Genomic DNA, 27,671 nt, shown 5'->3' with positions numbered 1-27,671 from the left:
GTCTAGGGCTCCAATGCATTGTGGAAACTGGCACATGTCCTCAAATCCACGGGAGATACACAACCAGTCAGGCATTTTGGGCTCCGGCATTACCACATGATGGAGTCTGGTCCAGATTTGGGAGCATGTAGACCGTACTATGCCAGAGATTGTTGATTTCCCAATTAAAAATTCTAAATGCAGACCAGCATATGAAAGGCCAGTTGAAAAGAAGCTAAAAGAAAAAAAAAAAAAAACATGAGGACACAGCACAACAAACTACAGATACAGTTTAAAACACATTTAAAGTCGAGGAATTCTAAGGTAGGCATGATGAACATTAAATTACATGCCATGGCTTGGTTCCGTAAGCCACAAGCATATAAATGTTTTTGGGAAATGTGGTGGCAATAATTTACGAAAATACGGCAATAAGAAATAAGGTTCAAGGTCTGTTAAATAAATATGCAGCTTCACACATCATCAACATATTGGTTTCAGACATACCGTAAGGTGAGGAGTAGACGCTCCTCTGCAGAAATAGCTTTGCGCATCCTCGTGTCCTGAAACGTGATCCCAGAGCGCACAATCTCCAGCAAAATATCAAAGGTAGCAAGGCTCATCCGACAATATTGATAGAACTTCTCCGGATGGCTACGCAGAGATGTATAGAGACGGTGGAAATGGCCTTTAGATATCCTTCTGAGCAAAAGTGGATGGACCCACATTCGTCTACGCCTCCTCGGATCCACAATTACAGGGTATTGCTCCCCAAAACGTCGGGATATAACCCAATAGAAAAGAACATGCTCAGTGGTGTTAAAAGTGAGCCTGTCTGTCATGTTTAGCACAAAGCAGCGCTAACCTAATCCAAGCACTGACTGTATGTCAAAGGTAGCAGGCTCACACCTGTTGGAGATACCATAAATATAGGGCAGGATGATTTTTTAAATGAGTTTCAGACCTAAAAACCATTATTTGTCAATTTTGGAATGGTCAGAAAAAAAATTGCAAGACGGATGTCAAACGGATGGTTACATGCTATTAAAATTGGATGAATGAAGAAAAATCGCATCAAAAACAGATCACTGGTCAAGAAACATTTGTGCGATTTCGTACCGTTAAAATCGGATCGATTTTTTATTCGTTGTGTGTGACTCCAGCCTTAGGGGTGTGTTGGGGTCAGGGTTGGAGTTAGAATTGGGGGGTTTCCACTGTCTGGGCACATCAGGTGCTCTCCAAACGCAACATGGCGTCTGATCTCAATTCCAGCCAATTCTGCGTTGAAAAAGGCAAATGGTGCTCCTTCCCTTCCAAGCTCTGCCATGTGCCCAAACAGTGTTTTACCCCCACATAAGGGGTATCAGCCTACTCAGGACAAATTGCAAAACAACTTTTGAGGTCCAATTTCTCCTGTTACCCTTAGGAAAATAAAAAATTGGGGGCAAAAATATCATTTTTGTGGAAAAAAAAATATGATTTTTTTATTTTCACACCCGGGCATTATAAAATTCTGTGAAGCACTTGGGGGTTCAAAGTGCTCACCACACATCTAGATAAGTTCAGTGGGGGGGTCTAGTTTCCAAAATGGTGTCATTTGTGGGGGGTTTCCACTGTTTAGGCACATCAGGGGCTTTCCAAACGTGGCATAGCGTCCAATCCTAATTCCAGCCAAAAAAAGTCAAATGGCACTGCTTCCCTTCCGAGCTCTGCCATGCACCCAAATAGTGGTTTACCCCCACATATGGGGTATCAGTGTACTCAGGACAAATTGCACAATAACTTTTGGGGTCCTGTTACCCTTGGGAAAATAAAAATTGGGGGTGAAAAGATCATTTTTTTGGAAAAAATATGATTTTTTAATTGACTGGCTGTACGTTATTAACTTCTGTGGGGATTCAAAGTTCTCACCTCACATCTAGATAAGTTCTTGGGGGGTCTAGTTTCCAAAATGGTGTCATTTGTTGGGGGTTTCCACTGTTTTGGTACATCAGGGGCTCTCCAAACGTGACATGGCGTCCGATCTGAATTCCAGCCAATTTTGCATTGAAAAAGTCAAACGGCGCTCCTTCCCTTCTGAGCTCTGCCATGCGCAGAAACAGTGGTTCCCCCCACATATCAGGTATCAGCGTACTCAGGAGAAATTGCACAATAACTTTTGCAGTCCAATTTCTCCTGTTACCCTTGGTAAAATAAAAAAAATTGGACATGAAGTAATTTTTTGGTGAAAAAAAGTTAAATGTTCATTTTTTTAAACATTCAAAAAATTCCTGTGAAGCACCTGAAGGGTTAATAAACTTCTTGAATATGGTTTTGAGCACCCTGAGGGATGCAGTTTTTAGAATGGTGTCACTTTTGGGTATTTTCTATCATATAGACCCCTCAAAGTGGCTTCAAATGTGATGTGGTCAGTAAAAATAAATTGGTGTTGCAAAAATGAGAAATCGCTGGTCAACTTTTAACCCTTATAACTTCCTAACAAAAAAATTTTGGTTCCAAAATTGTGCTGATGTAAAGTAAACATGTGGGAAATGTTACTTACTAAGTATTTTGTGTGCCATATCTCTGTGATTTAAGGGCATAAAAATTCAAAGTTGGAAAATTGAGACATTTTCAAAATTTTTGCCAAATTTCCGTTTTTTTCACAAACTTTCACGTAAGTTATATGAATTAAATTTTACTACTAACATGAAGTAGAATATGTCACGAGAAAATAATGTCAGAATCACCGGGATCCATGGAAGCGTTTCAGAGTTATTACCTCATAAATGGACAGTGGTCAGAATTGTAAAAATTGGCCCGGTCATGAACGTGCAAACCACCCTTGGGGGTTGAGGTATTAAACATGTCTAGGTTCTTTTTATTTAAGTGGTGAAAAAAAATCCAAACTTTGGTAAAAAAAAAAATGGTGCCATTTTCCGATACCCGTAGCGTCTCCATTTTTCGTGATCTGGGGCTAGGTGAGGTCTTATTTTTTGCGCTCTGAGCTGATGTTTTTATTGATACCATTTGGGTGTAGATACGATTTTTCATTGCCCGTTATTGCATTTTATTGCAATGTAATTTTTCTTCCTGTTACGCTGTTTAGCAATTGGGTTAATTCTTTTTTATACTGATAGATCAGGTGATTCTAATCGCTTTGATACCAAAAATGTGTATATATTTTTTTTATTTTGAATGGGACGAATGGTTCTTGTCTCATGGATGGTGAAGTGGGCTGAGCGGAGTTTGGTCTTCCTCGTTTCTTTCAACTTGTTAACCACAGTGGGGGAGGAGAAAGTGATGGTAACCCTAGTTCCCAGTCTGAGATCTCTGGATTGTTTAAAGTTTTGCAGATGGAAGGCAAGTCACTATGAGCTATCAAGGATGCTGATTGCCCCTCCATCCTAGCTGTGAAAGATAAGGGGAATCCCCATCGATAGATGATGTGACGCTCCTGTAGAGTGGAGAGAAAGGGGCGAAGATGTCTTCTTTTCTGCAATGTTATCCAGGATAGATCCAGGAATAGCTGGAAAGCTGATCCTTTATAGTCCAGATTTCGCATGGTATGTGCCTTAAGGGTCAGTCACACTAAGAGATATCGCTAGCAATATCGCTATAACTAGTGACGTTATAGCGATATTGCTAGCGATATCTCTGTGTGTGATACTTACCTACGACCGGCTCCCCTGCTGGTTATCGCTGATCGCGCGAGAACGTTCAGGACTGTTTCTCGTCGTCAGCTTCCTGCGGCGCTTCCTGCTGTGACGACGAGCGACACGTGGAGGAGGGCGGGAGGACGCAGGATCGCCGTGTCTGACAGGTAAGTAGCGACCCTCGTCCCCAGCGATGTCGCTGGTGAGATCTACCTATGTGGCAGCTCACTAGCGACCACTTAGCGATGCACCAGCGATCTTGACAGCGTCATATCGCTGGTCGGGATCGCTGGTACATCGCTAAGTGTGACAGTACCTTTAGAGAAGATAGCTTCCTTTGTAGCAAAGTCGTGAACGCAACATACAATATAATGTCACGTGTTTTACACATAAGGTCCCATACTCATAGGCTGCACTTACTTTGCATAATGATTTTTCACCTTTTTTTTGTAAAGATCTCATTACATAAGAAACAAAAAAATTTGAAGTGACACAAAAAAATCTTTTATAAAAAATTCAAGTTTTGATTATTCATTAAAAATAAAATAATGTCACGTGGTAGAGCTGAGGATCCCTTTGGCCTTAGAGCACGATGAGCTCTATCGAGCTTAATTTTGTTAAAATTTGGATGGCCTAGGATTCCATTGAAGATGAATTCCAAGAATTTTTTGGAGGTCTTCACTTCCATCTTTTTTGGGAAGGCCCCTAAATTTGATATTATTGTGTTCTCCTATTATCAAAGTCCTCCAGATGCCTATTAGTAGCCATAAGAACTTCTGCCTGGGTGGACACAGATTCCTGGAGCAGAGTCAAATATTTATGTGTGTTGTTGTCGGCTCCTTCTAATGACTCCACATGTTCTGCAATAAATTTAATGTCTTGACGCATCACAACAATCTTGGATCTTCATGTAGATTTCACCTCCAAGATGAGGGCCCTAAAATCCACTTTAGTTGGTATTTGTTGTAAATAGGCTTGTACTTCCTCAGGGATAGAGGACCTTAAAGGAGAATTAGTAATGGAAGATGTGGTGTCAAGGTTAATGTTCCATGGTTCTGAATCTTCCAGGCCAAAAAGAGATGGGGTAGCTCATAGGTCAGCTGGAGGGTCGGTTCGGTTTGCAGAGGTGAGAGTGTCCTTATTTACGCTCTTTGTTGGGAGTCTTTGTGGTTTAGGAGGCATATTGGATTCAAGGGATTTGGCTGCTATAGGGTTTCCTGTAGCTTTTGTTGAGGATAGAAAGATTTCTGTCAAAGGGCATTTGTCTGTTGATGGGTTAAATACCAGAGTTGCTTTTTGAATGATACATAGGGTTGATGGACCAGTAAAATTTACAGAGTAAGGCCGGGGTCACACTAGAGAGGAATACGGACGAGTGAGAGGCGTTAAAAGCACGCATTACACACAGACAAATGATTCTCTATGGGTTTGCTCCCAACAGCCGTATATTTCTCGGCCGTATTCTACGGACCGTGCCAATCGCAGCATGCTGCGATTGTCAGCGTACTACGCCCGTAATATGCCAATGCAAGTCTATGGGAGCGCAAAAAATACGGATTACACACGGACCACACGTGTCACTTGCGAGAAATACGCAGGTCTTATGCCAGATGACAGGAAATGGTCCAATCCATCATCAGGAAGCCTAGACATGCAAATGAGCTCAAAAACCGCTCCAGACATCCAGGAAGTACGCCTCCACAGAGTACAGCAGCGTCATGGTGCCATATTTCCTGAATGTGGAGATGCTCATTGTACTGGTTCAGGAGCGGCCAGAACTCTGGGACCAACGGGATGCCCATTATGTGAACCGGGCAAGAAAGGAGGTGTCATGGAGGCGCATATGTCGCCAGATGTTCCATGATTTTGGTGATCAGCCACGTGAGGAGCAGCAGAAACTGAGTAAGTACAAGGCCAAAAACTGATTAAAATTACCTCACATCAAAAAATGCATACAGAATCAGCCCCCCCCCCCCCCGTGCTTCTACTTTTTTCCTCATGAGACGGGTAGATTTTGATGTAACACATGGTTTGACACTGCCATAATTTTGCCCAGGTCACAAGCTCCTCATCCTCTTGGCCAACCAAGTTATTAAGTGTAGTTACTTGATACATGAACTATTCTAACCCTGTGTATCTGGCCTGGATGGCCCAATTAGATATGCCACCCTGGGTAGAAAGCACACCCCAGAAGGCCACATGCCTAGACTACTGGTAGCAAATGTGACTGATGAAATATGTAATGTAAAATTGAGAATATTTCCTGTCACATTGCAGTGGAAGATGTGATGAAACGCTGGCGCAGCATCCGCGATCAGTACAGGCGGGAACATCAGCAGCGGTCCAGGAGTGGGGATGCGGGCTACGTCAAACGAAAATACATTTATTATGACCGCCTCTCCTTCCTCGCCCCTATTCTGGATCTGAGACCGTAAGTAGATACCTCACACCCCATTACACCGATACTTTACAGGGCCAAAAATATTGATTTATTTTTGGCTCTGTTCTATTTCATAACAGAACTCAGTCCAACCTTACGGATAGAGGAACGGGCTCAGATACAGAGCCCATCATTGATCCTGTAGGGGATGAGGTGGCTGGCCCATCTTCTCCCCCTACAAGAAGCATGGGTGAAGAATCCTCTCAGGAGAACCCATTGCCTGCGCCCCAAACCCCACCACCAGGACCGTCTGCTGCTGAACCATCACCCATACTGAAGGAGCAGGGCAACATGAGCAGCAGCCCAACTGCCCAGATCCGGGGCTCCCCACAGCCTGCTGGAACATCTCGGCGAGGACGAAGAAGGCGCCACATCCCTGCCCAAGATATCAGGACCAATGTGGACACAGGGGTCCTAAATTATCTGGCTAGAGTGAATACAGATGATGGGGAGGAGGCATACTCATGTAGCCTGGCCCTTTATCTCCGTGCCCTTTCCCGTGAGATGAGGCTCCGTATTCGAGGATGTTTTCAGATCCTGCTTGATGCAAGCACACACCCCAATACCCAATATGAGCTGTTTGAATATCTGGAGAGGTGCCAGCTTTCCCCCAAAAATTTAATGCGCATGAGACCACCCACACAGATGCTTGCTCAAGCAGGGTCTGAAGATACTCAAATACATGGGCCTACACCTCACCCCCTTCCTCCCCCTACCCAACCTTCACAACAGCAACAACATCTGTCTGCCTCTAGCCAACCCCACCAATATGGCCACTTTTTCCCACCCAGTGTAGGAGGCTGGTCCCAACCTGGTTGGGGACGACATGGCTACATTGGTGGGTATGAGACACGGGCCTACCCGAGCCAACAAGATGCCCCTCTTCATTATTCCTCTGGCCAGTACCCCCAACAATCCCAGGAGGAAGGACACTACCCACATCATGGGCAACAGTATGCCCACACACAGAGCAATGTTGGGCAAAGTAGCCAGCAGCAACCACAGGCTGCTCTTCCGCCTTCTCCTTCCCAACTTACCACAATTTATAAGGGCTTAAAAACATGCAAATTGTTACCGCATACCGTAAATCAGTGTCCATAAGCGGTCTGATGCCAGGAGATGTCCAGTGTGTTTCAACTGGTGCTCTAAATCCCAATACAAAGGAAAAAAGAGGTGTTCTCCATCATCAAAATTATATAAAAAAGATAAAACTCACATTTCTTAGGAAGGTTTTCAAATCATATTAATAAGCCACCATGACAGGCTACCTTACGCGTTTCTGACACATATTGCATCTCTGTAAAAAACACAATATTTCACAGCGCTATACTGGGAAGTCAAAGGATCAAAATAGACTACTCACTTGATAATGCATAGAAAAGGCGTGCTGTCCTTATTCAATTAGTCACTTTTTTGGCAGCTAACTATATTCCCAAATCAAGGCGAACAGCCTCAATAACATCACGCTCTCTCTATGTATTATCAAGTGAGTAGTGTATTTTGATCCTTTGACTTTCCCAGTATAGCGCGGTGAAATATGTGTCAGAAACGGGTAAGGTAGCCTTGCCTGTCATGGTGGCTTATTAATATGATTTGAAAACCTTCCTAATAAATGTGAGTTTTATCTTTTTTATATAATTTTGATGATGGAGAACACCTCTTTTTTCGTTTGGATTCTAAGGCCGGAGTCACACTGGCGAGGAATACGGGAGAGTGAGAGGCACAAAAAGCACGCATTACACACGGACAAATGATTTTTTATGGGGTCACTCGCACCAGGCGTATATTTCTCCTCAGTATCCTATGCTCCGTGCCACTCGCAGCATGCTGCGATTGTCAGCGTACTACGCCCGTAGTACGCCAATGCAAGTCTATGGGTGCGCAAAAAATACGCATTACACACGGAACACACGTGTGACCTGCGAGCAATACGCAGGTCTTTTGGCTGGTGAACAGGAAATGGGCCAATCCATCATCAGGAAGCGTAGACATGCAAATGAGCTAAAAAACCGCTCCAGACATCCAGGAAGTCAGCCTCCAAGGAGTACAGCAGCAGCATGGCGTCCACATATATAAATGTAGAGATGCTCATTGTGCTGGTGCAAGAGCGGCCAGAAATATGGGACCCACGCGACGCAAACTATGCGAACCGCACAAGAAAGGAGGCGTCATGGAGGCGCATCTGTCGCCAGATGTACCATGACTTTGGTGACAGACCACGTGATGAGCAGCAGAAAATTCGTAAGTGCAACCATAAAAATATCATTAACCTTAGCGCACGCTATAAAAGGAATCTAGATTCAGCACCCCCCCTTCCTGTGCATGTACTTTTATTAGCCTCATGAGGCCGTTACATTAGTATGTGACACGTGGCTTCACACAGCCATAATTAGGGGTTAGGCCACAAGCTCCTCATCCTCCTAGCCAATAAAATTAGTTTCAGTGTAGCTAATGAGACCCTGGGTATCGGCCCAATTACATATGCCACCATGGTTAGAACGCACACCCCAGAAGGCCCCATGCCTAGACTACTGGTAGAAAATGTGACCTCTCAAATATGTGATTTTGACATTCTTTCCTGTCACATTGCAGTGGAAGATGTGATGAAACGGTGGAGGAGCATCCGGGACCAATACCGCCGGGAACGCCAGCAGCGGTCCAGGAGTGGTGATGCTGGCCATGTAAAGCGCAAATATATCTTCTATGACCGGCTGAACTTCCTCGCCCCAATTCTGGCTCTGAGACCGTAAGTACATACCTCACACCACATGACACAAAAACATTACACAAATACTTTACAGGGACAAAAATATTGATGTATTTTTGCCTCTGTTCCATTTCATAACAGAACTCAATCCAACCTTACGGATCGAGGAACGGCCTAAGAGGCAGAGCCCATTATAGATCCTGTAGGGGATGAGGTGGCTGGCCCATCTTCTCCCCCTACAAGAAGGATGGCTGAAGAGGAGGCATCACCAGAACACACAATGGCTGCCCTACACAACACACCACCAGGACGGTCTGCTGCTGCAAACTCACCCATCCTGGAAGAGCCAGGTAACTTGAGCAGCAGCCCAACTGCCCAGATCAGGCCCTCCCCACAGGCTGCTCTAGCATCACGGCGAATAAGAAGAAGGCGCCAGGTCACCATTCAAGAGAGCAGGACCAATGTGGACACAGGGGTGCTGAATTACTTGTCCAGAGTCACTACAGATGATGGTGAGGAGGCCTATGCACGTAGCCTCACCCTTTATCTCCGTGCCCTTACCCGTGAGGTCAGGCTCCGTATTAGGGGATGTATTCAGATCCTGCTTGATGCAAGCACCCCCCCAATACCCCATATGAGGTGTTTGAATTTCTGGAGAGGTGGCAGCTCTCACCAAGAAATTTAATGCGCATGAGACCATCCACACAGATGCTTGGTCAAGCAGGGTCTGAACAGCCCCTAATACGTGGGCCAACACCTCAACCCCTTCCTCCCCCTACCCATCCTTCTATTCCGCAGCCCCAAATGTCTTCCTCAAGCCAACCCCACCAATATGGCCACTTGTACCCACCCAGTGTTGGAGGCTGGTCCCAACCTGGTTGGGTACGATCTGGCTATCTTGGTGGGTATGAGCCACGGGCCTACCAGAGCCAACAAGAAGCCCCTCACCATCATCATTACTCTGGCCAGTATCCCCAACAGGCCCAGGAGGCTGGACAACTACAGCATCATGGGCAACAGTATGGCCCCACACAGGGCGATGTTGCCCACAATGTCCAGCAGCACCCACAGGCTGGTCCTCCACGTTCCCCTTCCCCTACATATGAGGATTTATGAATCAAAATTTTGGAGATGTCCAGTGACATGTAACTGGTGCTTCTAATCTAGACCAAAAAACAGGTGTTCTCCTTCACCAACATTTAGAACATAATTTAACACTCACATTTTTTAACAATGTTTTCCAAACATATGAAACAATCCATCATGACAGGCAACGCTACCTCACGCCTTTCACACAGATATTACATGTGTGTATAAAAGAAAATATTTAAATGCGCTATACTGTTACATGAAAGGATGAAAATACACTAGTCACTTGCTAACGCCTAGGAAAGGCGTGCTTGCCTTTAGTTAAGTAGTCAACTTTGTTGTTAACAATCTCTAGTAAAACAATTTGAGGCGACCAGCATTCAGAATATCACGCTCTCTCTATGTCTTAACAAGTGATTTTTGTATTTTCATCCTTTCCAGTATAGCATGCTTAAATATTGTCTGTTCTACAGACAGGTAATATCTGTGTGAAAGATGTGAGGTAGCCTTGCCTGTCTTGGTGGAATCTTTCTATGATTGGATAACATTATGAGGAAATGTGAGTGTTATCTTATTGACTTTATGTAGGTGATGGAGCTCACCCTTTGTTGCCTAATCAAGGTTAATGTAGGCATGCAGCAATGTTGTTATTGCATAATGTTTGTTGCAGTTTTTTTCTGTAATGTTAATGTTACACCAAGTTAAAGAAGGCCCAAAGGGTCATTTTGGCCATTGCCAAATTTGTGTTTATGGCAAAATTATGTTTGCCTTTAAGCAAAAAAAAAAAAAAAAAAAAAGGCAAAACTAAAAATTTGTCTACTCTAGTTAACGTCTCTGTGTGATTTTTCACAATCCCTCACAACATAATAACAGACACCAACCAATGCAATGAAACAGTCATAGAATCATAAAGGCTTGAGTTATACAGTATATATTTTGACAAACTTAAAGAAACAAATTATAACATAGACACAGCATTCTCTTGCCAAGAAGTTGCCCCCTCAGGTGAGATAAAGTAATTTGTGAATATATCACGCACTTTGAGGCCAGAGAGTGGTCTACGTTGAGGGATGATAGGTGGTCTCACCCTGCGCACATTGTCCGGCCTACGCACAACACCATCAGAGGAGGAACAATCATGTATCCTGGTGAAGTTATGCAGAACAACACAGGCTTTGACAACTTCATTCACATTTTGCTCACTCAACTGAATGGCAGACTGGAGTACCCGCCATTTGGCACAAAGAATCCCAAAGGAACACTCCACCAGTCGCCTAGCACGTGATAGGCGCAAGTTAAAAATTCTGCGCCTGTGGTCAAGATTGCGCCGGGGATATGACCTCATGACATTGCGTGATAACTGAAAGGCCTCATCTGCCACAAGGACATAAGGGACTGATTGTTCGGGGGAGCCTGGTAGCTGGCGTGGTGGTGGTAGATCCAACTGGTTGGTGCATAGCCGCCGACCCATTATGGAAGTATTGAAGACTCTAGAGTCTCCCGTCCTTCTAATAGGCCCCAATGTCAACAATTATAAACTTGTATTGAGGGTCTACCAGAGCCAACAATACAACAGAAAAGTATTGTTTATAATTGAAGAATTGGGAGCCTGAGTTCGGCGGCTTACGCACCCTGATATGTTTGCCATCCAGGGCCCCAATACAATTTGGAAACTGGCAGTCCTCCTCAAAGTCCCTTGAAATCCTTAACCAGTCTTCCATCCTGGGCTCGGGTAGGACAACCTGATGGAGTCTTGTCCAGATTTGTGCACATGTAGACCTCACTATGCCTGAAATGGTGGACTTTCCAATGAGAAACTCATGGTGGAGGGCGGCATAAGACAGGCCAGTGGACAGGAAGCTGTAGAACAACAGAAATAGTACATTTTAGAATGGCTAAAGTAAAAAAAAATCAGTTACATGCCGACCAAACTTGTTAGGAAATGAGAGAGAACAACACACACATATTTGGTGGCACAATGACTAAGTGATATGCAGGACATATTATATGTAACATTCTTCTTTGTCAGGTGAAACATATTTTGAGTAAGTTGAGGGTATTAAACTTTGTCCAAGAAGGCCAAAAAACATAAATTAAAACACACATTATGAACATAGAGAATGTGGTTGTGTAGTACATACCGTATTGTGAGTAGAAGTCGCTCCTCTGCAGATATCGCTTTGCGCATCCTTGTGTCCTGAAAGGTTATCCCAGGGCGCACTGTCTCCAAGAGGCGATCAAATGTGGCAATGCTCACTCGACAGTACTGGTAAAATTTCTCCGGATGCTCCCGCAGAGACGAATAGAGGCGGTGAAAATGACCTCTTGTGAGTCGTTGCCTCAAAAGTGGATGGACCCACATGCGTCTCCTCCTCCGCGGATCCACTATCACAGGATATGGTTGCCCAAAGCGCCATGACAAAAGCCAGGTAAAGAGAACCTGCTCAGTTGTATTGAATCGCAGACCCTCTGCCATGCTGCACAAAGAACACCAACACACCTCGTGAAAGCAAGGTGACAAATGTACAGAATGTAGGCATCCACCTGTTTCTGAGTGTCTAAATAGGGTGCAGGCTAATGATTTAAATTGTTTGCAGGCCTGAAAACCGTTAAATGTCCATTTTGCAAGGCTGCGAGAAAATCTCGCCATATGGATTGCATACGGATGCCACACGGATTACATACGGATGCACACATGCGCAAAATACGCGACCACACCTTGCTTACGGATGACCTACGGAGCACTGTTTAGGGGTCATTCATCCGTATTACGCATGTAAAATACGGAGCGTATTTTGCGCAGGTTAGTGTGACTCCAGCCTAAATGTCTAATGTAGCAATTTTGTTATTGCATTCTGTTAATTTTTGATATGTGTGAAAATTGTATTTTTCTAAAATGTTCACATCTGCAAAAAGGCCAATTTGGTCCATTACCCCAGTTTATCATAGGGCAATAATATGTTTGCCTTTAAAAAAAAAAAAAAAAAAGGCAACACACTTTAAGTCTCTGTCTCAATTCTCAAAAACCGTGTCAGCATACTAACATACGCTTACCAATGCAATTAAACAGTCATAGAATCAGAAGGGGTAGAAATATATCTATTTAGACACACATAAAACCAAAAATTATACAGTAACATAGATACAGCATGCTCTTGCCAAGAAGTTTCCCCCTCAGGTGACATAAAGTAATTAGTGAAAATATCACGCACTTTGAGGCCAGAGAGCGGTCTACGTTGAGGGTTGATAGGTGGTCTCACCCTGCGCACATTGTCCGGCCTACGCACAACACCAGCAGAGGAACAATCATGTATCCTGGTGAAGTTATGAAGAACCACACAGGCTTTAACTACTTCATTAACATTTTGTTCACTCAGCTGAATGGCAGATTGGAGTACCCGCCATTTGGCACTAAGAATGCCAAAGGAACACTCCACCAGTCGCCGAGCACGTGATAGGCGCAAGTTAAAAATTCTGCGCCTGTGGTCAAGGTTGCGCCGGGGATACGGCCTCATGACATTTCATGTTAACTGAAACGCCTCATCTGCCACAAGGACATAAGGGACTGATTCTTGAGTGGAGCCTGGTAGCTGGCGTGGTGGTGGTAGATCCAACTGGTTGGTGCGTAGCCGCCGACCCATAATGGAAGTATTGAAGACTCTAGAGTCTCCCGTCCTTCCATAGGCCCCAATGTCAACAATTATAAACTTGTATTGAGGGTCGGCCAGAGCCAACAATACAACAGAAAAGTATTGTTTATAATTGAAGAATTGAGAGCCAGAGTTAGGCGGCTTACGCACCCGGATATGTTTGCCATCAAGGGCCCCAATACAATTAGGAAACTGGCATTCCTCTTCAAAGTCCCTTGATATCCTCAACCAGTCTTTCATCCTGGGCTGGGGCATGACGACTTGATGTAGTCTAGTCCAAATTTCAATACATGTTGACCTGACTATGCCAGAAAGGGGCATGACGACTTGATGTAGTCTTGTCCAGATTTCAATACATGTTGACCTGACTATGCCAGAAATGGTAGATCTTCCAATGAGAAACTCGTGGTGGAGGGCAGCATAAGACAGGCCAGTGGACAGGAAGCTGAAGAACAACAGAAAAGGAAGATTTTAGAATGCACAAATTACAAAAAAACCAGGTACATACATACCAAACTTGTTAGGAATTCAGATCGACTAACACACACATATTTGGTTGCACAATGACTAAGTGATATTCAGTACATATTACACATAACATTCAGGTCTGTAAGTTGAAACATATGTGGACTAAGATGAGGGCATTAAACTTAGTCCAAGAAGCCAAAAATACATACTTTGGTCAACACATTATGAACACAGAGAATGTGGTTGGGTAGTACATACCGTATTGTGAGTAGAAGTCGCTCCTCTGCAGATATAGCTTTGCGCATCCTTGTGTCCTGAAAGGTTATCCCAGGGCGCACTGTCTCCAAGAGTCGATCAAATGTTTCAAGGCTCATGCGACAGTATTGGTAGAATTTTACAGGATGCTCCCGCAGAGAAGAATGGAGGCGGTGAAAATGACCTCTTGTAAGTCGTTGCTTCAAAAGTGGATGGACCCACATGCGTCTCCTCCTCCGCGGATCCACTATCACTGGGTATGGTTGGCCAAAGTGGCGTGACAAAAGCCAGTTGAAGAGAACCTGCTCAGTTGTGTTGAAACTAAACTCAGACTGTTTGCCATGTTACACATACAACAGCAAAACACCTAGTGAAGGCAAGGTCACAAATGGCCAGAATGGAGGCAGCCACCTGTTCCAGAGGCAATAAATAGGGTGCAGGCTAATGATTCAAATAGTTAGCAGGCCTCAAAACCGTTAAATGTCCATTTTGCAAGGCTGCGAGAAAATCTCGCAGTACGGATTCCATACGGATTCCATACAGATGCTGACATGCGCAAAATACGCGACCACACCTTGCTTACGGATGACATACGGAGCACTATTTAGGGGCCATTCATCCGTATTACGCCTGTAAACTACGGACCGTATTTTGCGTCGGTTAGTGTGACCCCGGCCTAAGGCTATGTGCGCACGGTGCGGATTCTGCTGCATATACACAGCGGATTTGGCCCTGCGAATACACAGCAGGACTGCATGTGATGTACAGTAGCATTAAAGCCTATGTGAAACAAAATCCGCTGTGCACATGCTGCTTTTTTTTCCGCGCGTATTTGGTGCGGAATGAAAAAAGCAGCATGTCACTTCTTTTGTGCGCTTTTGCTGCAGTTTTCCACCTGTTCCATTCTAGAAATCTACAGGTGGAAAACCGCAATGAAAAACCTCACTAAAAAAGCATAGAATACGCACAAAAAAAGCACAAAAAACGCGATGAAGTTTGTGAAATCTGCAGCTGCGTTTTCTGCCATGAGATGCATTTTTTTGTGCAGAAAATTCTGCACACAAATCTGCAACGTGTGCACATACCCTTAGGCTGAGTGCAGACAGAGTTTTGAGCCCTGCGGATTTTTCCGTGCAGAATGGAAGAAAACCGCAGGTCAAATGACCTGCATTTTTCCTGCGGATTTCTTCCATTTTTCACGCGGTTTTCATGCGGTTTTTGTGCGGTTTTCCATTGCGGTCTTCCCCCTGCGGATTTGGTGACAGGGGAGATAGAAAACCGCACAAAAGAAGTAACATGCTGCGGATTTTGTACCGCACGAAAACCGCGCGGAAAAATCTGCAGCGTCTGCACAGCGTTTTTTTTTTTTCATTCATTTTAAAGGTACTGTACATCACAATGCAGATATGCAACGTTTCTGCGCGGTAAAATCCGCTGCGGAAACGCTGCAAATCTGCATCGTGTGCACATGGCCTGAGGCTACTTTCACATTAACGTTTTTTAGCACTGCGCTTCGTGCGCAATAGAAATGCATGCAAAAACTGCATCTTGCGTTTTGCATGTGTTTGCTTTTTTTAGGCGCATGCGTTTCTAGCCATGTTAACTCTTAAAACCTGCATTCCCATAGACTGTAATGTGTTATTTTCGCGCTTTCCGTGCGCATGCGTTTTTTTGACACAGGTTGGACCGACCAAAAATGCAACAGGTTGCATCCGGCGCGCCTAGGCGCACACTACAAAAAAACACATGCGCACGAAAATGCATACAAATGCTTGCCAAGGCTAGAACATGCGCCCCCATGTTAAACATAGGGGCACATGGCGCATGCGCATGGACACGCATGATGCGCTGCGCTAAAAAACGCTAATGTGAAACCAGCCTAGGAAGGTGTCAAGGCTGCAAGATTGTCTTGAGAAAGGTCTGGTGGCGCACTAGACGTGCGTGTCAGTGGCACTATTCGCTTGGAGTAAGTGGTTCCACACTTTGAGAATTGTCAGGTCCACAGAGGAAACTGTCTGAAGTTCTAGAATTAGATAATGAGTTCTGCAGGGATCCAGTTTTTTTCCCGGACATCTTTTTCCCCATTATTTCTGGAGTAGGAATGGTGTGTGGCCCCTCTTATTTATTTTTTTGCTGCCGGGTAGTAGAGTTAGTGTCCTACATGTCTATCTTCTCTTGCAGGCAGGTACTCCTGTGCTTTAGGGACTGTATAGTAGAGTAAGGTATAGTGAAGACCATTAACCCCTTACCTACAAATGACGTAATATTCCGTCCATGTGACCATGGACCTAATTACCATGGACGGAATATTACGTCATCGCGATCAGCGGCACCCACGTGGTGAGCGCCGCTGATCGCGGCCGAGTGTCAGCTAATTATCATAGCTGACACCCGGCACAATGTGTCAGGGGCGGTCACGGACCGCCCCCGACACGTTAACCCCTTGCACACCGCGATCAAACACGATCGCGGTGTATCGGGGGATAAAGGGAAGCATCGGCAGGGAGGGGGCTCCCTCCGTGCTTCCCTGAGCCCCCCACAGCAGCGCAATGTGCAGCGCTGCTGCGGAGGGCTCCTTTCCTGCAGGTCCCCGGATCCAAGATGGCGACGGGGACCTCCGGGGGCCTGCAGGAAGCTGGCTTCCTCAGTGCCTGCAAAGCGCAGGCATGAGGAAGCCTGTGCAGTGCCTGTGACAGATTGCTGATCTGTCACAGTGATCTGTGATGTGACAGATCAGCGATCTGTCACAGGACAGTGATGTCCCCCCTGGGACATTGTAATAAAGTAAAAAAAAAATAAAAAAAAGTGTAAAAATAATAAAAAAAAAATCGCCAAATAAATTAAAAAAAAAAAAAAAAAAAATATTCCCCAATAAATTCATTTTTTGGAAATAAAAAAAAAAAAAACCAATAAAAGTACACATATTTGGTATCGCCGCGTCCGTAACGACCGGCCCTATAAAACTGTCCCAATAGTTAACCCCTTAAGCGAACCCCTTAAAAAATAAAAATAAAAAACGAAGCAAAAAATAATGATTTATTATCATACCGCCGAACAAAAAGTGCAATAATGCGCGATCAAAAAGACGCATATAAATATCCATGGTACCGCTGAACGTCATCTTGTCCCGCAAAAAACGAGCCGCCATACAGCATCATCAGCGAAAAAATAAAAAAGTTATAGCTCGCAGAATAAAGTGATGCAAAAACAATTATTTTTTATATAAAATTGTTTTCATTGCATAAAAGCGCCAAAACATAAAAAAACGACCTAAATGAGGTATCGCTGTAACCGTACTGACCCGAAGAATAAAACCGCCTTATAAATTTTACCGCACCCGGAACGGCGTAAACGCACCACCCAAAAGAAATTCATGAAACGCTGGTTTTTGTAAATTCTGCGTCCCAAAAAACAAAATAAAAAGCGATCAAAAAATGTCACGTGCCCGAAAATGGTACCAATAAAAACGTTAACTCGTCCCGCAAAAAATAAGACCTCACATGACTCGGTGGGTCAAAATATGGAAAAATTATAGCTCTCAATATGTGGTGATGCAAAAACTATTTTTACAATAAAAAGCGCCTTTTAGCGTGCGACAGCTGCCAAACATAAAAACCGCCATAAATAGTAAATCAAACCCCCCGTTATCACCCCCTTAGTTAGGGAAAAATAATAAAATTAAAAAAATGTATTTATTTCCATTTTCCCATTAGGGTTAGGGCTAGGGTTAGGGTTAGGGCTAGGGTTAGGGTTAGAATTGGGGGTTTCCACTATTTGCGCACATCAGGTGCTCTCCAAACGCAACATGGCATCTGATCTCAATTCCAGCCAATTCTGCGTTGAAAAAGTCAAATGGTGCTCCTTCCCTTCCAAGCTCTGCCATGCGCCCAAACAGTGTTTTACCCCCTCATATGGGGTATCAGCCTACTCAGGACAATTTGCAAAACAACTTTTGGGGTTCTATTTCTCCTGTTGCCCTTAGGAAAATAAAAATTTTGGGGCAAAAATATCATTTTTGTGGAAAAAAAAATGTTTGTTATTTTCACGCCTGGGCGTTATAAACTTCTGTGAAGCACTTGGGGGTTCAAAGTTCTCACCACACATCTAGATAAGTTCCGTGGGGGGTCTAGTTTCCAAAATGGGGTCATTTGTGGGGGGTTTCCACTGTTTTGGTACATCAGGGGCTTTCCAAACGCGACATGGTGTCTGATCTCAATTCCAGCCAAAAAAGTCAAATGGCGCTGCTTGCCTTCCGAGCTCTGCCATGTGCCCAAATAGTCATTTACACCCACATATGGGGTATCAGCGTACTCAGGACAAATTGCACAATAACTTTTAGGGTCCTGTTACCCTTGGGAAAATAAAAATTGGGGGTGAAAAGATCATTTTGTGGAAAAAATATGATTTTTTAATTGTACCGCTTTACATTATAAACTTCTGTGAAGCCCTTGTGGGTTCAGGCTGTGTGCACACGCTGCGGATTTTGCCGCGGTTCCGCAGCGGTTTTGGCCGCTGCGGACACGCAGCAGTTTCTGCTGCGGTGTACAGTACCATGATTCCCTATGGGAATCAAAAAATGCAGTGCAGACGGTGCGGAATTTTCCGCGCGGATTATCTGCGGTTTTCAATCCGCAGAAAGAATTGACATGTCAATTCTTTCTGTGGATTCTCCTGCGGTTTGCCATCTCCTCCATTGAGGAGATGAAAAACCGCAGGGCAAAACTGCAGAGCAATCCGCAGGTAAAACCGCAGGTATTTTGACCTGCGGTTTCACCTGCGGATTTTACAAAATCCGCGCGGATGAATCCGCACCTAATCCGCAGCGTGTGCACACAGCCTCAAAGTTCTCACCACATATCTAGATAAGTTCCTTAGGGGGTCTAGTTTCAAAAATGGGGTCACTTGTGGGGGGTTTCCACTGTTTAGGTACATCAGGGGCTCTCCAAACGCGACATGGCGTCCGATCAGAATTCCAGCCAATTTTGCATTGAAAAAGTCAAACGGCGCTCCTTCCCTTCTGAGCTCTGCCATGCATCGAAACAGTGGTTCCCCCCCACATATCAGGTATCAGTGTGCTCAGGACAAATTGCACAATAATTTTTGCAGTCCAATTTCTCCTGTTACACTTGGTAAAATAAAAAAAATTGAACCTGAATAATTTTTTTTGTGAAAAAAAGTTAGATGTTCATTTCTTTTAAATATTCAAAAAATTCCTGTGACGCACCTGAAGGGTTAATAAACTCCTTGAATGTGGTTTTAAGCACCTTAAGGGGTGCAGTTTTTAGAATGGTGTCACTTTTGGTTATTTTCTATCATATAGACCCCTCAAAGTGGCTTCAAATGTGATGTGGTCCGTAAAAATAAAATGGTGTTGCAAAAATGAGAGATCGCTGGTCAACTTTTAACCCTTATATCTTACTAACAAATAAAAATTTTGGTTCCAAAATTGTGCTGATGTAAAGTAAACATGTGGCAAATGTTACTTATTAACATTTTTGTGTGCCATATCTCTGTGATTTAAGGGCATAAAAATTCAAAGTTGTAAAATTGCGGAATTTTCAAAATTTTCGCCAAATTTCCATTTTTCTCATAAATAAACGCAAGTTATATGAATGAAATTTTACCACTAACATGAAGTACAATATGTCACGAGAAAACAATGTCAGAATCACCGGGATCCACGGAAGCGTTTCAGAGTTATGACCTCATAAAGGGACAGTGGTCAGAATTGTAAAAATTGGCCCGGTAGTTAACGTGCAAACCACCCTTGGTAGTGAAGGGGTTAAAGTGTTGTCACATTTGTGTAGATACACTTACAGTATACTTGGAAATAAAGGAGTGGTTACACAAATGGGCCACTTGATGGCAACAGAGAGCTAGAGAAGAGCCCTTTATAATAAGGAAAAGTTCTTATGCCTTTTTAGCAATATAAGTAATACAGGTGCTTCTCACAAAATTAGAATAACATCAAAAAGTTAATTTATTTCAGTTCTTCAATACAAAAAGTGAAACTCATATATTATATAGTCATTACACACAGAGTGATCTATTTCAAGTGTTTATTTCTGTTAAGGTTGATGATTATTGCTTACAGCCAATGGAAACCCAAAAGTCATTATCTCAGTAAATTAGAATAATTAACAAAAACACCTGCAAGGGCTTCCTAAGTGTTTAAAAAGGTCCCTTAATCTGTTTCAGTAGGATCCACAATCATGGGGAAGACTGCTGACTTGACAGATGTCCAGAAGGCCGTCATTGACACACTCCACAAGGAGGGAAAGCCACAAAAGGCCATTGCTAAAGAAACTGGCTGTTCACAGAGTGCTGTATCCAAGCATATTAATGGAAGGTTGAGTGGAAGGAAAAAGTGTGGTAGAAAAAGGTGCACGAGCAACCGGCATAACCGCAGCCTTGAAAGAATTGTTAAGAAAAGGCCATTCAAAAATTTGGGGGAGATTCACAAGGAGTGGACTGCTGTTGGAGTCATTGTTTCAAGAACCACCACACAGAGGTATCCAGGACATGGGCTACAAGTGTTGCATTCCTTGTGTCAAGCCACTCATGACCAATAGACAACGCCAGAAGCGTCTTACCTGGGCCAAGGAGAAAAAGCACTGGACTGTTGCTCAGTGGTCCAAGGTGTTTTCAGATGAAAGTAAATTTTGCATTTCATTTGGAAATCAAGGTCCCAGAGTCTGGAGGAAGAATGGAGAGGCACACAATCCAAGCTGCTTGAGGTCTAGTGTGAAGTTTCCACAATCAGTGATGGTTTGGGGAGCCATGTGATCTGCTGGTGTAGGTCCACTGTGTTTTATCAAGACCAAAGTCAGCGCAGCCGTCTACCAGGACATTTTAGAGCACTTCATGCTTCCTTCTGCTGACAAGCTTTTTAAATGGAAATTTCATTTTCCAGCAGGACTTGGCACCTGTCCACACTGCCAAAAGTACCAATACCTGCTTTAAAAACAACAGTATCACTGTGCTTGATTGGCCAGCAAACTCATCTGACCGTAACTCCACAGAGAATCTGTGGGTTATTGTCAAGAGGAAGATGAGAGACACCAGGCCCAACAATGCAGATGAGCTGAAGGCTGCTATCAAAGCAACCTGGGCTTCCATAACACCTCAGCAGTGCCACAGGCTGATCGCCTCCATGCCACGCCGCATTGATGCAGTATTGATGCAAAAGGAGCCCCGACCACGTATTGAGTGCATTTAAAGCTGCCAGGAATGATATCTACACAGGCAGTACAGTTCTCCGCCTGTGACAGAGCTGTAGTCTACTCAGATAGAAAAGGAATGTAAGTAGAATCTCCTCTTCTGGGTGTCATGATTGTTTTATAGGTCAGGCTGAGATATTTCAGCCCCAGATTGCTCCAGGCAGCCTGCAGTCCCTCCTTACCTTCCACAAGGAGACCTCAAGCCGCTGGTGCTAAGTCCGAGAGAGCCTCCACACCTCTCCCAGACCAGGCAGGGTGACCAGACTCCTCCTGTCTCCAACAGGCAGCAAGCTCAGAGCCTTAACCCCTTAACGACCGCCGATACGCCTTTTAACGGCGGTAATTAAGGGTACTTAAACCACAGCGCCGTTAATTCACGGCGCTGTGGAGTAAGTAAATAGCGCCCCCCAGTGTCGGATTTTCTCCGGGGTCTCGGCTGCCGGGGGCAGCCGAGACCCCAGAGAACATGAATCGGGTCGTTTTTTGCCGACCCCGCTTTTGCGATCGCCGTTATTAACCCTATAACGGCGACCGCAAAAGAAAAAAAAGCCGAGATTTTACATTTAATTTCTCTTTCCTCTGATGTGATCGCACATCAGAGGATAGAGAAATAGGGTCCCCGATCCCCCCGGTCCCCTCCCGGTACCTCTCCCTTGTCCTCCGTCCCCTCCCGGTGGTCCCGCGCCCGCCGGCGTCCTCCGATGGGCGCCGCCATCTTGAAAATGGCGGGCGCATGCGCAGTGCGCCCGCCGGGAATCTGCTGGCTCCGGCTGGCAGATTCCATTCATTATTTTGATCACTATGATAAACGATCAGAGTGATCAAAATAATAAAAATAGTACATAACCCCCCCGTTTATCACCCCCTTATATAGGCACACATAATGAAATAAAAAAAATATTTTTTTTTTCAGTTTTCCATAAGGGTTAGGGTTAGGGTTAGGCTAGGGTTAGGGTTAGGCTAGGGTTAGGGTTAGGCTAGGGTTAGGGCTAGGGTTAGGGTTGGGCTAGGGTTAGGGTTGGGCTAGGGTTAAGGGTTAGGGTTGGGCTAGGGTTAGGGTTGGGCTAGGGTTAGCCTAGGGTTAAGGGTTAGGGTTGGGCTAGGGTTAGGGTTGGGCTAGGGTTAAGGGTTAGGGTTGGGCTAGGGTTAGGGTTGGGTTAGGGTTAGGGCTACGGTTAGGGTTGGGCTAGGGTTAGGGTTGGGCTAGGGTTAGGGCGAACTAGGATTAGGGTTAGAATTAGGATTAGGGATTAGGGTTGGGATTAGGGTTGGGATTAGGGTTAGGGGTGTGTTGGGGTTAGGGGTGGAGCAAGAATTGAGGGGTTTCCACTATTTACCAACTTTGGGGGTCTAAAAATTGGGGTCTAAAAAATCACTTATGTGGAAATAAAAAAGACTTTTTATTTTCACGGCTCTGCGTTTATAAACTTCTGTGACGCGCTTGGGGGTTCAAAGTGCTCACCACACATCTAGATAAGTTCCTTAGGGGGTCTAATTTCCAAAATGGGGTCACTTGTGGGGGGTTTCCACTGTTTAGGCCCATCAGGGGCTCTGCAAACGCAACATGACGCCCGCAGACCATTCCATCAAAGTCTGCATTCCAAAATGGCACTCCTTCCCTTCCGAGCTCTCCCATGCGCCCAAACAGTGGTTCCCCCCCACATATGGGGTATCAGTGTACTCAGGACAAATCGCATAATAACTGTGGGGGTATGATTTCTCCTGTTACCCTTGTAAAAATAAAAATTTGGGCGCGAAAAGATCATTTTTGTGGAAAAAAAATGGATTTCTTATTTTCACGGCTCTACGTTATAAACTTCTGTGAAGCACTTGAAGGTTCAAAGTGCTCACCACACATCTAGATAAGTTCCTTCATGGGTCTAGTTTCCAAAATGGAGTCACTTGTTGGGGGTTTCCACTGTTTAGGCCCATCAGGGGCACTGCAAACGCAACATGATGCCCGCAGGTCATTCCATCAAAGTCTGCATTCCAAAATGGCACTCCTTCCCTTCCGAGCTCTCCCATGCGCCCAAACAGTGGTTCCTCCCCACATATGAGGTATCAACGTACTCAGGACAAATCGCATAATAACTGTGGGGGTATGATTTCTCCTGTTACCCTTGTAAAAATAAAAATTTGGGCGCGAAAAGATCATTTTTGTGGAAAAAAAAATGGATTTCTTATTTTCACGGCTCTACGTTATAAACTTCTGTGAAGCACTTGAAGATTCAAAGTGCTCACCACACATTTAGATAAGTTCCTTAATGGGTCTAGTTTCCAAAATGGGGTCACTTGTTGGAGTTTTCCACTGTTTAGGCACATTAAGGGCTCTCCGAACGCAACATGGCATCCGATCTTAATTCCAGCTCTGTGACAGAGCTGTAGTCTACTCAGATAGAAAAGGAATGTAAGTAGAATCTCCTCTTCTGGGTGTCATGATTGTTTTATAGGTCAGGCTGAGATATTTCAGCCCCAGATTGCTCCAGGCAGCCTGCAGTCCCTCCTTACCTTCCACAAGGAGACCTCAAGCCGGTGGTGCTAAGACCGAGAGAGCCTCCACACCTCTCCCAGACCAGGCAGGGTGACCAGACTCCTCCTGTCTCCAACAGGCAGCAAGCTCAGAGCCTTAACCCCTTAACGACCGCCGATACGCCTTTTAACGGCGGTAATTAAGGGTACTTAAACCACAGCGCCGTTAATTCACGGCGCTGTGGAGTAAGTAAATAGCGCCCCCCAGTGTCGGATTTTCTCCGGGGTCTCGGCTGCCGGGGGCAGCCGAGACCCCAGAGAACATGAATCGGGTCGTTTTTTGCCGACCCCGCTTTTGCGATCGCCGTTATTAACCCTATAACGGCGACCGCAAAAGAAAAAAAAGCCGAGATTTTACATTTAATTTCTCTTTCCTCTGATGTGATCGCACATCAGAGGATAGAGAAATAGGGTCCCCGATCCCCCCGGTCCCCTCCCGGTACCTCTCCCTTGTCCTCCGTCCCCTCCCGGTGGTCCCGCGCCCGCCGGCGTCCTCCGATGGGCGCCGCCATCTTGAAAATGGCGGGCGCATGCGCAGTGCGCCCGCCGGGAATCTGCTGGCTCCGGCTGGCAGATTCCATTCATTATTTTGATCACTATGATAAACGATCAGAGTGATCAAAATAATAAAAATAGTACATAACCCCCCCGTTTATCACCCCCTTATATAGGCACACATAATGAAATAAAAAAAATATTTTTTTTTTCAGTTTTCCATAAGGGTTAGGGTTAGGGTTAGGCTAGGGTTAGGGTTAGGCTAGGGTTAGGGTTAGGCTAGGGTTAGGGCTAGGGTTAGGGTTGGGCTAGGGTTAGGGTTGGGCTAGGGTTAAGGGTTAGGGTTGGGCTAGGGTTAGGGTTGGGCTAGGGTTAGCCTAGGGTTAAGGGTTAGGGTTGGGCTAGGGTTAGGGTTGGGCTAGGGTTAGGGTTGGGCTAGGGTTAAGGGTTAGGGTTGGGCTAGGGTTAGGGTTGGGTTAGGGTTAGGGCTACGGTTAGGGTTGGGCTAGGGTTAGGGTTGGGCTAGGGTTAGGGCGAACTAGGATTAGGGTTAGAATTAGGATTAGGGATTAGGGTTGGGATTAGGGTTGGGATTAGGGTTAGGGGTGTGTTGGGGTTAGGGGTGGAGCAAGAATTGAGGGGTTTCCACTATTTACCAACTTTGGGGGTCTAAAAATTGGGGTCTAAAAAATCACTTATGTGGAAATAAAAAAGACTTTTTATTTTCACGGCTCTGCGTTTATAAACTTCTGTGACGCGCTTGGGGGTTCAAAGTGCTCACCACACATCTAGATAAGTTCCTTAGGGGGTCTAATTTCCAAAATGGGGTCACTTGTGGGGGGTTTCCACTGTTTAGGCCCATCAGGGGCTCTGCAAACGCAACATGACGCCCGCAGACCATTCCATCAAAGTCTGCATTCCAAAATGGCACTCCTTCCCTTCCGAGCTCTCCCATGCGCCCAAACAGTGGTTCCCCCCCACATATGGGGTATCAGTGTACTCAGGACAAATCGCATAATAACTGTGGGGGTATGATTTCTCCTGTTACCCTTGTAAAAATAAAAATTTGGGCGCGAAAAGATCATTTTTGTGGAAAAAAAATGGATTTCTTATTTTCACGGCTCTACGTTATAAACTTCTGTGAAGCACTTGAAGGTTCAAAGTGCTCACCACACATCTAGATAAGTTCCTTCATGGGTCTAGTTTCCAAAATGGAGTCACTTGTTGGGGGTTTCCACTGTTTAGGCCCATCAGGGGCACTGCAAACGCAACATGATGCCCGCAGGTCATTCCATCAAAGTCTGCATTCCAAAATGGCACTCCTTCCCTTCCGAGCTCTCCCATGCGCCCAAACAGTGGTTCCTCCCCACATATGAGGTATCAACGTACTCAGGACAAATCGCATAATAACTGTGGGGGTATGATTTCTCCTGTTACCCTTGTAAAAATAAAAATTTGGGCGCGAAAAGATCATTTTTGTGGAAAAAAAAATGGATTTCTTATTTTCACGGCTCTACGTTATAAACTTCTGTGAAGCACTTGAAGATTCAAAGTGCTCACCACACATTTAGATAAGTTCCTTAATGGGTCTAGTTTCCAAAATGGGGTCACTTGTTGGAGTTTTCCACTGTTTAGGCACATTAAGGGCTCTCCGAACGCAACATGGCATCCGATCTTAATTCCAGCCAATTCTGCTTTGAAAAAGTCAAACGGTGCTCCATCCCTTGCGAGCTCTGCCGTGTGCTGAAAAAGGGGTTTACCCCCACATATGGGGTATCGGCGTATTCAGGAGAAATTGTACAACAAATTTTGTGGTTGATTTTCTCTTTTAACACTTGTGAAAATAAAAAAAAATTGGTTCTGAAGTAAATTTTTTACAAAAAAAAGGTAAATGTTAATTTTTTCCATCCACATTGCTTTCGTTCCTGTAAAGCACTTAAAGGGTTAATAAACTTCTTGAATGTGGTTTTGAGCACCTTGAGGGGTCTAGTTTTTAGAATGGTGCCACTTTTGGGTATTTTCTGTCATGTACACCCCTCAAAATGACTTTAAATATGATGTGGTCCCTAAAAAAAATGGCTTTGTAAATTTTGTTGTAAAAATGAGAAATCGCTGGTCAAATTTTAACCCTTATAACTTCCTAACAAAAAAAAATTTTGCTTCCAAAATTGTGCTGATGTAAAGTAGACATGTGGGAAATGTTATTTATTAAGAAATTTATGTGACACATCTCTCTGATTTAAGGGCATACAAATTTAAAGTTTTAAAATTGCAAAATTTTAAAAATTTTTGCCATATTTCTGTCTTTTTCATAAATAAACACAAGACTTATCGAAGAAATTTTACCACTAACATGAAGTACAATATGTCACGAAAAAACAATCTCAGAATCAGCAGGATCCATTGAAGCGTTCCAGAGTTATAACCTCATAAAGGGACAGTGGTCAGAATTGTAAAAATTGTCCTGGTCATTAAGCTGCAAACTGGCTCTGTCGCTAAGGGGTTAAAGTACGTTTTAATGGTAGCTTACCAGGGGGGAGCGCCTGTGGTGAAGCAGGGTTACAGGAGGCAGTGTCGCTGCTTCAGGAGGTCAGTGGCGGCAGTAGTGGGGCCATGCTGCTGGCCCTGGGCTGAGAGGAGTGCGCGTCCAAACAGTGCGAGGCTACTGGCCCTGGGCTCTTATAAGATGTCTCCTGAGATCTCGTCTCCCGAGATCTCAATCTGTGCATGCGTTACCTCTGACGGCCATTTTACACCTCACGGAAATAAATGGGAAAATGTAACTTTAATTTAATTGCAGTCAATTTCACTTTTATGGAGTGCAGAAGAATATGGTTTCTGGAGTATTCTTAACCCAACCCCTTCCCAAATTAAGATGTGAATTAACATCCTGGGCAGGGAGGATCCCTGTGTGTGTGTGTGTGTGTGTGTGGGGGGGGTCAGGAATTTAACTCCCTCCCTATGCGATAGATGCCAGCTATATTACATATCAGAGTACAAATGGTATGTAGCAGAGTTAAATTTGTTATGTTCCTTTCATGAGGTTATCTGAGCTAAAATAACACAAATTTGTTACCTGGAGCTGGAGCCAAAGGGAAAAGCAAACGTATCAAACAGGGATCTACTGCACGTTGTAGCAAATGATATATTCAACACTGCAGCATTGCTGTATACTATATACCCATGCGGGATCATACCTGAAGG

General features: G+C 44.5%; 1 protein-coding gene across 5 annotated transcripts in view; it reads right to left on the bottom strand.

The window, feature by feature from the left end:
* Window positions 1-27,233, bottom strand: part of LOC141052466 (protein shortage in chiasmata 1 ortholog-like) — a 356,749-nt gene extending 329,516 nt beyond the window's left edge. For all 5 annotated transcript variants that reach the window (XM_073549702.1, XM_073549705.1, XM_073549703.1 and 2 more), the window contains exon 1: window positions 26,998-27,233. The gene's annotated coding sequence lies outside the window, so the exon portion shown is untranslated. The remainder of the gene's footprint in view (window positions 1-26,997) is intronic.
* Window positions 27,234-27,671: the final 438 nt, after the last annotated feature.

This window comes from Dendrobates tinctorius, unplaced genomic scaffold (genome assembly GCF_039654945.1).
Source record: "Dendrobates tinctorius isolate UK_male_01 unplaced genomic scaffold, ASM3965494v1 ptg000160l, whole genome shotgun sequence".
NCBI lineage: Eukaryota > Metazoa > Chordata > Amphibia > Anura > Dendrobatidae > Dendrobates > Dendrobates tinctorius.
Note: the sequence above shows the minus strand (reverse complement) of the source record. Positions and strands in the feature narration are given on the sequence as shown.